General features: G+C 37.5%; 1 protein-coding gene across 2 annotated transcripts in view; it reads right to left on the reverse strand.

The window, feature by feature from the left end:
- LOC136041817 (poly(rC)-binding protein 3-like) overlaps nt 1–12,693 on the reverse strand; it is a 186,804-nt gene that overhangs the window by 11,240 nt on the left and 162,871 nt on the right. The gene's annotated exons all lie outside the window — the stretch shown is intronic.

Genomic DNA, 12,693 nt, shown 5'->3' on the forward strand with positions numbered 1-12,693 from the left:
TCTCAACTTTTATAAGGGCGGGAGTCTATTATTGAACTTCCCCAACGTTGACGGACGATAATGAAGTCAATTTGGACCTTGGTAACACCATCGTTGGAATGTCAGCTTAGTCAAGATTTCTTCGGCTATAGATGGCTTTACTTTTGCCGAAATATGATGCTGATGACAAAAAGGTGATTCATTAAAATACAATTTACCAGCCTTTGCCCATTTTCACATCTATGCCCCAGCCTGAACTTTCCAGGGACTTGCGTTAGGGTATCAGACAGAATAATCTTCGCTTTGAAGACTCTTGCAGCCATTGAGGAAGCCAGTTGTTGCAATTCAGTATAGAATTCATCCTTAGCGGTAACTGAGGCACCACGAGTAGGGAGGTTTGCGTAGTTTCTTGTTTAACAGATCTGACGTTCCAAATACCAATAGGTATTCTTGATTTCGCTTGTTTTACGAAGTAGTTGGTTTTTCCAAGGATTTGGCTTTTAGATTTTTCGATTTGTTGCCAAATTCGACGTTGTGTCACCTACCGGCAACGCCGTAGTATGGTTGGCTTTCTTACTTCTTGATACCCGCACCGAGCGAGCAACGTCACTTACCGGGAACGCCGTAGCTGTATTCATAATTTTTCTAGGTTTAAGGTCCATTGATATTTCTTGAAAATAAAGTTGATTGCAAGGTCCCCAGTCTTGCGGGTGACCCGAAAGGGTGGTGGCAGCTCTTTGCAGACACTGTTGTCCATAGATCAGGATCTTACACCCTGCCGTAGTTATCCTCCTATAAAAAATCATCCCAGGATCGTGTTCTGCATCACCATACAATTTCACTCATTGCTGGAAGAAGGTTTGTAATTCACCAGACATGTCCAAACGCCGATGGTTATAATAAAAGTTAGATATTAAGGCATTAAATGATAAGTTGGAGAGGTAATGTGGGAAAAAAAAGTAGTCAGTCTGGACCAGTTTGAGTGAAGAATATTTTGAGAATGGGTTAAACCGTGATAAAATTGTAATATGTAATATGCAAAACAATAAGAAAATTCTTGACAAGTTAGAAAGGAAAAAAAAACATGAAGGAGGTGATAGAGATAGTACTTAAAGGATTGAAAATAACCAGGCTTTGGGTATTAACAGCATGTTAAATAAGGTTTAAAAATATGGTGATTGCGAAGTAAGGGACATTCTTTACCGAAAAAGTTGAAATATAATTTGGATATAAAGGAATTACCGATCAACTAATTAGTCCCCTATACAAGAAAGGTAATAGGAGTTATTACAGTTAGTAACTAGAAAGGTAGGCTACTATAGATTCTCTATAGTTGTAAGGTCTGTGAATTCTGTAGTAGTAATTCCGTTCCAACAAGACACATTAAAGAACCTGGTGTAACGATTGCATGCAAAAAATAGTCAGTAATAATCTTTAGGTGGTAGCTGTCAAATTTAGTTGCCACTCTACGCGTCTTTGCACCTTGTATACTAGTAAAAATGAGCAAACTCTAGAGGACTTTGAATCGCTTGGAAAAAAAAACAACAAGATAATGGTATTTCATGTCACTGATTTAATACCAAATGGTCTCGCTAGCCAAAATCCGGTAGTATTTACTAAACAATATTTTACAATCTCGTTTTTTTAACACACAGGCTTAGTTTTAATGGAGACATGGCAATTTCTTTTTCTGTGATTTTCCAGATTCTCCAGGAGGTAAGTTCTCTTCCACCATGAATCCAGCGTTATTCCTATCAATGTATTAGTAACAATACTCTCTAATTAAAAAGCGTCTTTGACACCCCTTGCCAAGGACATCTCTAGTTTTTCATCCCTGTTTTTCCTCGAAATTCTATTTCATCTCCCAAAAATGTACAGCTTTTTCCAAAGAATTTAAAAATTAGTAGTTGTAGTAATGTGGTAACGGGTCTCCGTCCTTTGACTGGCACAACTAATTTTTGTTGCATTTAATTTATTTAAGTGATTGCAGCAAAGTATCTGCAAGATTTCATGGGACTAGTTTTGATCCTTTAGGAAAGAGGAAATTGCTTCTAGAAGGAACACTGCAGAAAAGTTTTTATCTAGTCGAAAGCAGCTTTCTCCTTTTAAACATATATCATGAGATTTTAAATCTTAGAAGAAGTGGCTATGAGCCCCTAGTTTTCCTCCAAATAACGTCACTATATTAAGTAATAATGTTAGAGGGGCTGATTCCGAACCTTGATTCTTCAAATGGCTTTAATCATTTAGCAAGAGTATATTAGGACTGATCCATGGAAACAAGTAAATATTTCATTACTATAGCCGAAGAAATATTTCTTTAATATATCATGAAAGATTTTATCTTTTGATCGAATATTGTAGCCAAATATTAATCCTACAGGAATTCGGCACAGTACCACCAAACATAACCAAATGGGTGCTGAGAATATCGTTTTTCAGTCTATTTGGAAAAAAAAATCTACAAATTTGGGAATTTGGAGAAAGTGGGAATTTTGCCCAAGATTGGCAGAAAGTCAAGTCATTTTTTCAACTAGAATTACCACGCATGGCGCTAATGCACCACTCTTGGTAAATTTTTGTGGGCTACCAAACGTTTTTTGTCGTTATGGTACTTCCTTTTGGGTCTTTTTTTCTGATTTGTTGTTTTTATATTGAGCAATTATTGCTTGCTCTTTACAATCTATTTTAAGCTTAAATAACTACGCGTGTCCTGCCTATCAATCCTAACATTGGGATTGGATGATTATTCCATTTTAAACAAGGTGATTCTGAGGGCGGTCCCAGATAAACCGGTAAAATGGACAAAATTACCAGCCCTGATAAAACGAAGCACCCACAAGTGGGTGCTTCGGTACCTGGGTCGGCCCATTACGGATTAAAAGTCAAGGCAGCAGCTTAATAAATTTCGGTATCCAAAAAAACTGAGGCTATTTAAAATTGAGAGCAATGATCAGCATTGCTGACTGCCAGCGTTCTGAACGAGAGAAAACTGAGGTCCAAAAGGGTAATTTTTGCTTAAAGGAGTGAAGTTAAAAATTTACGCAGTCCCTGCCACTATTCTGATCACACCAGCGTCATTTAAAAAACTCTATAAATTATCCTGTGGTCATGAAAATATTACCCTTAATTTTTCTGAAATACAAGTAAATAAAATTTTAGAGGGCTTTCTCCTAAGATGGACTTCTAAATAATGAGTGGGATAATAAATCACAATTACTTTATAGTTGAAAGGTTTATAGCTTACTTTACAGTTAACTTAAATGGCCAGAACCGTTGTTGGCTTCATTAATTAATTCAACTACCGTAATCAAGGGTCTAAACACATTTCCAGACCCTTGTCGTAGGTGCTTTTGGACGACCTTGAACAAAAAGATGACTAACTTTAAGTTAATTTTCGGCTGACCACGAGCGAAGCCTTAGTTTTGCAAGAGAACCTTTCTCCTTCCTTCCTTTTCTTGGAAATTTCTTTCTTTATACGTCAGAAATAGCTTGCTGGGCACATTCGAAAAGGATCGATAGCTACTTGTACGGCGAATGCACTCCTTGGAGCACATTATGTTTTTTACTGTTTTGGTCAGCAGTATTTTTTTGACTTGGATTTTCAGGTTTTTCAGTCCGGAATATTTCCGTTGGGTTTTTACACTTCAATGCGGCAAAGCATAAAATTAAGCTGCAGAGCTTAATAGGTTGAACCGGTCTTTAAACGCTTTTAATAAGATTTTTTTTTATTGACGACTAAAAACAGACCCTTTAAACATTTGTCGTTCACCATCATCAAAATATCTTGTTTCTTTCCGGAAGCATCGATCACCACTTTTTAATAGAATGGTGCATTTTTTTTTCCACGTTGCTTCCGAGTTCAAGTAAATTTGCAAACCGTTGAAGCAGAGGAATAAGGGTTTTCACATCTCCATATTAGGCATTAGTTGGGCTCTAGTATTTAAGTTTTTCCAATGTCGGTCATTGTGGTCTATCTGCTTGCTCATTTACGAGCAAAACTCTATAACAAAAATCAAGACAGTTCACCTAGATGTGGTGAACCTTCTGAGAACCCAAATTGCAGGCTCTTTATGCAGCAAAGCACATTTGGCCTCAACTTTATACAATGAAGCGGAATGGAATGTGCTGGGGCAAATCGAACTTTGAATGGATCTCGTGCGAGACGTATTTCTTTTTGTGTAGTAAAATACTTAGCGTGTCCGCAATGAACTGTCCAAAAGGATGCAGGTTCACGTTTCAACTATCTGAAAATCTGTGTTCAATAAATGAACCTTATGTAGGACAAACAAAAGAGTACAAAGCAACTCTCACTGAAGGGTCATGCATGAAGACAAGAATGTTTGGAGCCTCTTCCTTTGCTCCTCCCGTGTCCTTCCTTTTGCTTTTCCTATGTCCTGCTGAGTCACCTTCAACGTGGTTGGAAAAGAATAGTAGAAGAAGATTTGTTCAACTGATGCTAGTAGGGAAAACCATCGCGTGTTTGCGGTCTGCAGCAGCTTATGGATTTACACCTGACAAAATTCCGGAACATTTAACCTTATCCTGCCTTTTTAGACTTCTTGCCGCATATGCTACAAGATCCGTTACGTACTAGATACGTGGCGCACTCACTTTCGAATGGTTGCTTTTACATCTATGTAGTACCTGCGAACTTTTCGCCATGAGACTACTGGACAGATGCTCTGCCTTCTTGCATGAAAATTGATCAGCAAAGTAAGTCAGGCTCATGTCAGCTGGTCGATATGTCACTATGCACCAATTGATGGTGAAGAAGAAAGAGTTTGCACAATGCATTTGTAGACTCCAAAGAAACATTTGATTCTGTAGATTGCTATTCGCTCTGGCTGATACTGGCAACCACAGGCCAACACCATAATTATTGCTCACTTTTCAAAATGATATTTATGATGGTACGGAGAGCTGCGTGCAAGTCCATGGAAGAAGCAGCCCCACATTCTCAGTGAAGACAGGCTACGTGATAGATCTCCAACTACGTGATAGACTACATCATGACTTGTAAGGCTAATCGCCTTTCATTCAACCTCAAATTTGGAGACCATGTACCTATTGATGCTGACTTCGCTCATGGTATACTCTTAATCGCAGACACCATCAAAAAGTCACCGAAACTCCCCATGTCCTTTCAGAGGAACCCTCAAAAGTGGTCAGTCGATCAACTGGCAGAAAACCAAAGTTATGCCTATCGAGCCCCCCTCCCCTCATCACTATCTACTTTAAAGGAAGTCAACATTGGGAGCAAATCAATAAATGCAGTTTAGGTTTTACTCACGCGGAACCAACACTGTCGAGGGATGGTTTGATCAAGAGAGGGCTTACATTCCAAGTAGCAAAAGTGTCAGCAGCTGTTAGGAGGTTGAATAACATTTCTCAAAAACTAAATATAAGCCGCCAAACTAGAATGTGTAATTACAACACTTCAGTCAGCACTATACTACAATATGGATCAGAGACAGGGTCAGCTGCGAAATCTCTCCTCTAAACTGACAATGTTGTGGAGACGAAAAATCTTCACTGGATTGACTTTGTTACCAACCTGGCCCTCCTGCCACGTGCTTCACAAGCTCCTTTCTCAATGCAGCTTGCTGAGTTCGCTGGTATGAATACCTCCTTTGTCTGACTATGACGCCCCAGTATGGGCTGTGTTTGACTTCGAATATAACATACATGGATGGAAGCTCCCAGAGGATGCCCCCCTAAATCAAAAGACAAATCCAACAAAATTCTGGCTGAAGCCACATCCCGGTGGAAGAAGACGTAAGATTGGCAAGCGATGGATCAAACTGGAGGTGCTTGGTCTCATCGTTTTCTAAGGCACAAAAGTATCTGTTAGCAGTTGAGGCCGTGTTTATGGCACGTTAGATTTGCAAACTTACGCTATTTGGAACGGGGGTTTGAATCTTGGTGTTACGAATCCTTTGGCATACAATGGGCTCAATGGCATGACTCTGTAAGCTCAAGCGCCATGAGTCTATGGAGCCTACTTTTAAAAAATTCCACTAAACAACCGAATCTCGGACACTAGACGAGGTGGCAAAACACCTGTTCCTGCTTCGAGTATAAGTTAGTACCAACAGCTGCATCTATGGGTATGATTAATTTAATTTTAAGTTTTTATTTTCTGATATATTTTTTCTTCATCATTTCATGAAGATTGAAAAATGTAACTCTAGCTGAAATTTCACAAAAATAGTAACTTCTCCCGCCACTAAATGCATTTGTAAAATGAAGTAAAAAGTGCGACAAAAACCAAAAGAGTGGCAGTTGGAAACCTCGATGCTGGTTGGTAATTTTGGCCCTCATGAATCTTCATGAAGTAATGCAGATAACATATTAGTACATTCGATGCGTATCGATGGGATCATTACTTGCAAAATCTATTTGGCTAGGAAAACATAGCCAATAATTTAAATGGAAGAGAACCGGGAACAAATATCCATTTTTCTGCTACCTCAACCAAGGAAGATCCAAAAATTTAAGAAAGAAATTTAAGAAAGAAAATTTTTCCTTCTACCAACTTTCCGTGGATGTCCTAACTGAGAACAATTGCAAGACAGCCTTCCCAGAGGCCCCACCCCTAGAAATACCCCCACTAGTCGTTAAGGGAAGGCGACTCACAAATGTCCTCTACACTTTAAAAACAACTCCTTCCTTTCTTCAGTTTTGGAGAGAAAAAGAAATGAATAAGCTGCTTTCCAAAATTTTGAAAAAAAATACATTTTGTGTGTCTATAAAAAGAAAAGTCTTGCCCCCTCCATTTTCTCGTGAATTGGTGCCTCTGCTCTGAACCAAATAAAAAAAAATGTCAGAGCCAGATTCCCATGGAACCGGAACTTGAAACTGTTATCCTGACAATAGGTACCTTTGAGTTCCAAAATTACGAAACTACTGTCCTGATTTCAGATACCAAAGAGTACTAAGTCGGGTAACGAAGATCGAATTTCAGTGCAAACCCTCAACAATCTCAGATTTGTTCCAAATATTATGTCGGCATGGTTCAATGGTCAAATTTTGGAAAGCCTCAATCTTATTCCCAATGAAAATATTTAAGCTGTTTGTTTCTTAAAATGTCATCGAAAATACAGTCCAGCTTATCCTCCCCCTTTCCACAGGCAAGTACTAAGAAATCTATTTTGCAGACTGGTGAGAGATTTTATATTTAAGACTTTATCCCTAAATACTTTTTTAAAAGAATTATTACCATGTTTAGCATAACCAGCAACCAAATTGACTATTTACTAGTTCTCCCTTCCCTATCTTCCCTTAGAAATACGTACCCAGTGTTCGAAATAATTTTTTTTATTTTTAGCTGAGACTAAGGAGAAACTACACATCTAATATCTTTACATTTTTGTAGAACTGAATAGACAGGATCCCAGTAGAAATAGGGTATTTTTATTAGCAGATAAAAATATATATTTATTAGGAGATAGACAGACTGCTACAAATTTTTAGGCATAACAGTTTAATTATAACGACTACAGTATTTGGTTACAAAATGGTCTATAAGTTAGCACGGTATTGACATGATGGTAATACAGCTAATTTTATTGATTATGTTATTATAAACTGAAGACTGCCATGATTGAGACAAATTACTAGGGTATATAAGAGTGCTGTTATAGATGTTAGAAGTAAAGATTACCATATAGTAGTGTCTACCTTTCGAGAGGCTATGACGTTGGTTGACTTAAGGGTGAGAATCTGAGAGACATTTTCCAGGAACACTTGAGCATTAAATTGGAGAGTTTTTGAACTGAAAATCAAAATTAAATCAAGTTGCCATCAAGCCATGGCTAATTGGAGGAAAAGCAAAGACAGATAGTCTGAGTGAGAGGCAAATCTGGCATAAAACGTTTTTCTGAATTGTATAAAAATGATGTTATCTAACTTGTTGATAGATAGTCAATAATCCATCAGCCCATCCTAGGAAGAACTAAGGTAGGTTTTCATAGAAGGTGAGTGGAATAATTTTAGGAAAACAGTTTTTAAAGTCGCTGAATGTGTGTCTTATGGAAAAAAAAGTTAAGAAGCGCAGCTACGAATAATGCGAAAATGCTTTTTTTAATTGAGAGGAGGAGAAGCTGGTACAAGGTTTATTTGCATGATAGATCATATGAAAATAAGGAAAATGTGAATAAAGTATTAAGACGTGATTCAATGAGCTTTGAAGCGGAGGCCATGGATAACAGTTTGAAAAACGTTCAGATTTTAAATTAAAAAAAAAAAAATTTCAACTGAAAGTAAGGAGCAGCATTAAAACTTAAAATGAACAGAAATTATTCGGTATATGTGTGGAGTAAAAGGATGTCCTCATCCTTTACTCTTTACACTAAATTCGACTTTTTATCCCTTTTCTTTAAGAAAGACACCTGATAACGAGGCTTTCTTTCTCTAAGAAAGGCTGTTGAATTTGAACGAGGAGTATTTTAAAGAACTTTAAGACTTTAGCGTAAAGAGCGAGTGTTGAGGAAGGGGTAGCTCTCCTCATATACTGAATAATTTCTGTTCGTTTTAAGTTCTAATGCTACTCCTCACTTTCAGTAGGAAATTTTCTTTTCTTAATTAATAAAATGAATGAACTGACCAAGAATAGATATAATATAAGCGCTAAAAATTGTTGCAAGAAAAATATAAAATGTTAGTTTAAAGTCCTCTGCAATGCATCAAAAACTGTTCTAAAGGGTTTTTCTTTGTGCAGCACCAGCTGCTTGTGGGTTTCGGTATTTCATACATACCAGTTTTTGAATCGGAATTTAGAGTGTAGAAATCGAGAGCACTCTTTGACAAAATTTGGTACGGGAATACTGCGGTTTGGACGTGTTGGTTGACTTGATTTTCGGAATAAATATAAATTTTCGGACCCGTAGTCACCATCCCAAAAGTAAAATTAACAAATGTTTTTTTCCAAGAATTGGTGTGTTAGAATATCCTCAAGGAATTCATTGTTTTAAATTTTAATTGGGAATGCAAATCACTCAAGTGCGTAACTGAAGCTACAAACAATAGATATTCAAATGGTAGCTTTCAAACCTAAAGGTCATATCTGACATTTTTATGCTTCTGTTAAAATGTTTAAAAACTGTCAGGGAGGATCTTCTGGGCCCTGCATGTTCAATCATACTTCTATCTTGTGTTGATACACATTGCCTTCCAGATTCTTCTTTGAGAACCGTTTTTAGCCGTTATCTCTGAAGAGTGAAACTGCCAGAAGCGACCTTTAAGCGTGACAACAACGAAAGGGTAGGTGTTGAATGGTCCAGTGGTGTTGAAATGTTATAACCGGATAATGACAGTATTGTAGTTTAATAATATGTAATTAACTGTTTGCTTGGTTTACTCCACGACTCTTAATTTCCGCGTGAATAAGTTTCAACTGGTTAATAAGGAACTGAAAAAGAAGCAAAGGAATGGCAAAACTTGAAGGAGTTACGAAGGCAGCTTTCCATTCAAGGAATCAAGTCAATACGAAATTATTTTTTGAGATAATATGCTCCTGATACCGAAGCGATATGACTCAAATTGAACCTAAAATTTTGGTTATAATTACGTAAGACGGTTAAAAATCGCATGACAAATTTGCTATTTGGAGTTTGGTAAGCTTCTTTAAAAATACCAAAATAAGGACTTAATCCAGTTTAATGTCAAACCCTCCAAATACACCTCTTTTCTGTTTGAATTAAAACTTATGGATTGGGAGAATGTCAATGAATTAAAAAGACTTTTAAGACAAAGTACTTTCAGAGAACTATGGAAACTTCCATATGTCACATCCTTAAAGTATTACAATTATCATACAGGGGCAAAGATACAAATAAGACAAATTATTCTGGAGATTGTATAGGTGGTTTACTGGCCAAAGTAACTAGTTAAGATGTTATAATCGTTGTTCAGTCCAGTTGGCTAGTATACATACTAAATGAGTAGAAAGTGGTTAGATTTCAATTCCTTGACTGTTATTGCTTGCTTTGTATTTGTGGTGGCAATCAGCCATTTTTACTTCGAACGGTAACCATTCCTGCTTGACCTACCGTAGAACAATAACTAAAAAGTCTGAAACACCAGTGTTAACGGTTATTCACTGGCGGATATCATAAAATATGTACATCTAATTCATTCTAGCACCCTCGAAAAGTATTTATTTCCTTTTATTATAAATCATAATAAAAAATTCCCATCACAAATCTTGTCGGATTTGGGTAATCATATTGCTAAAAGCGCCCCAATCTTTACCGTGGATATGTAAATGAAGGAAGTAGTTGTTCATGTCCGGTATTTTTTTTTTATTACATAACTCCAAATAGGTGAAGCAGGAGATGGTGGTCCCGTCAGTCTACTACTGATACTACTAACAACCCACTGCATCACCAATCCGCCTGAGGCCAACACAGCTATGCCGGCTCCTCCTTCATCCCAATATATCCAAAGCCTGCCTCTTTTTTACCCTCCCATTTCCCTTAAGCTATTTTTGCAAAATTCTCCCACCCTATTCGGGGTTGACCTGCTATCCGTTTGGCCGTAGACTGTTGTCCGACAAGAAAGATTTTCGGCAATGGTTCATCCTTCCTCAGCAGAAGGTGTCCTAGCCATCTCAAACTTTCTCACATTATAGACCTAGAAAGAGGTATTGAACCTCTTTTTTTTCATCTCACTGTTTGAGATACGGTCAGTTATTCGAGTACCCAAAACGATCCCACGGCAAATTCTCTGAAAAACATATAGCAAATGCTTCTCTGTCTTTCGGATCACCCACGCTTCAAAACAGTGCTTAACCACTGTTATCATTGTAGCTTCCAATATTCTAATCTTAATTTGTAAACTTATCTTCCTATCCTTCCAAACTTTTTTTTTCAGCCGTGAAAAAACACCCTGGCCCTTGGAGATTCTAATTTTTCCGTTTACAGCTATTTTCCTTTTACTTCTTTACCGCACCCACTGTATTTGCTAATAATACTACCTAGGTAAGTGAAGCTATCCCCTTTATCCCTTCATAAATTCCTAGTCTTAGCAAATTAGTCTTCTTGCTATTGATCTTCAAACCTATTTTTGCGCCCTCAACTCACAAATCCTCAAAAAAAAAAACATTCATTTTGCGAAGATTTTCATCTAGGATGTTTATCTCATCAGCTTAATTTAAGTCTAGGAGATTTTTTACTTCCCCATTTGATTCCGTGTTCTCCCATTACCTTTACTGTGCTCGTTAGGACAAAATCCATCGAAATGATCCATATAAATGGGGATAGGACGCAACCCTGCGTAACTCCTGATTTATTACGAAACCATCTATTAACCTCACTTCCTACCTCAATGGCAGCAATGTTATCCCCTTACATAACACTAATGACATTAATTTATTTATCTGTTATACCATACACGGATAGGACCTTCGCTATAGCTCTTCATTAGATGAAACAAACGCTGGCTCACAATCAATAAAACTGAGGACTGAAGGGGTTTGATTATTTAGAAACTTCTCAATTATTAATCTAAGCGTGAAAATTTCGTCGATGAATCCTTTCCCCTTCCTAAAACCACACATTTTTCTCTTAGAACTTTAGCTACAGCATCTCTAAGTCGGAAGAGTATCATCATGCTGAGTAATCTGCCTCCTATAGAAACCATGCTAATACCTCTATAATTACCATACTCACTCTTATCACCTTATTGAAGGGTTTAATTAGTTTTTTCAAAATCGCTAGGTACTTCCCTTTTTTAAAAATCATATTCATAATCTTCAGTAACTTATCTCTAACTTCATAACCACCATATCAAACAGTTCGTGGTAACGAACTGTAGTAAGGAGCGACCCGGCTCAATAGCAACCGAAACTCTTAAAAAACGGAATTTTGATACCAATAGTTACATCAAAAGAATTGCATTTTAATGCTGATTTTAAATATATAAGTTTTATCAAGTTTAGTCTTACCCATCAAAAGTTACGAGCCTGAGAAAATTTACCTTATTTTAGAAAATAGGGGGAAACACCCCTTAAAAGTAATTGAATCTGAAAATCACACCATCAGATTCCGCAGAGAACCCTACAGTAGAAGTTTCAAGCTCCTATCTACAAAAATGTGGAATTTTGTATTTTTTGCCACAAGACACATCATGGATGCGTGTTTATTTGTTTTTGTTTTTTTTTCAGGGGTGATCGTATCGACCAAGTGGTCCAAGAATGTCGCGAAAGGGCTCACTCTAACGGAAATTAAAAGTTCTAGTACCCTTTTTAAGTGACCAAACAAATTGGAGGGCACCTAGGCCCCCTCCCGCGCTCATTTTTTCCCATCCGTTGATTTTTGAATTTAAAAAAGAGGGAATAGTTGTGGAGAAAAGTGGAAGTCATGGCCAATTGTAGAAAAAAGCCAAGACAGATTGTTGAATTAAGTTAGCAGCCCAGTCAAGGGTTAATTTTATCCCTTTGATTGCCGTTGTTACTGTCTGCCATTTATGCTACACCTTTCCGTGCATGTGTGTCCCTTCACAAATGCCAAACTAGAGTCGTACCCGTTGGAGGTTCTCGCTGGGGAACACACGCAGGTTGACTACGGGTTAAATTACTTGAAAATTTTCCTCTCATGGCTATCACTCGACAACGCTGAACTAGAGTCAACCCTCTCATGCTAATCCACGGTGGGTTGGGTTCAACCTGTTGGAGGTTCTCTCTCAGGTTAATTCACGATCGCAGAAAGGGGG

Source organism: Artemia franciscana, unplaced genomic scaffold (assembly GCF_032884065.1).
Source record: "Artemia franciscana unplaced genomic scaffold, ASM3288406v1 PGA_scaffold_38, whole genome shotgun sequence".
In the NCBI taxonomy this organism is placed as follows: Eukaryota; Metazoa; Arthropoda; class Branchiopoda; order Anostraca; family Artemiidae; genus Artemia; species Artemia franciscana.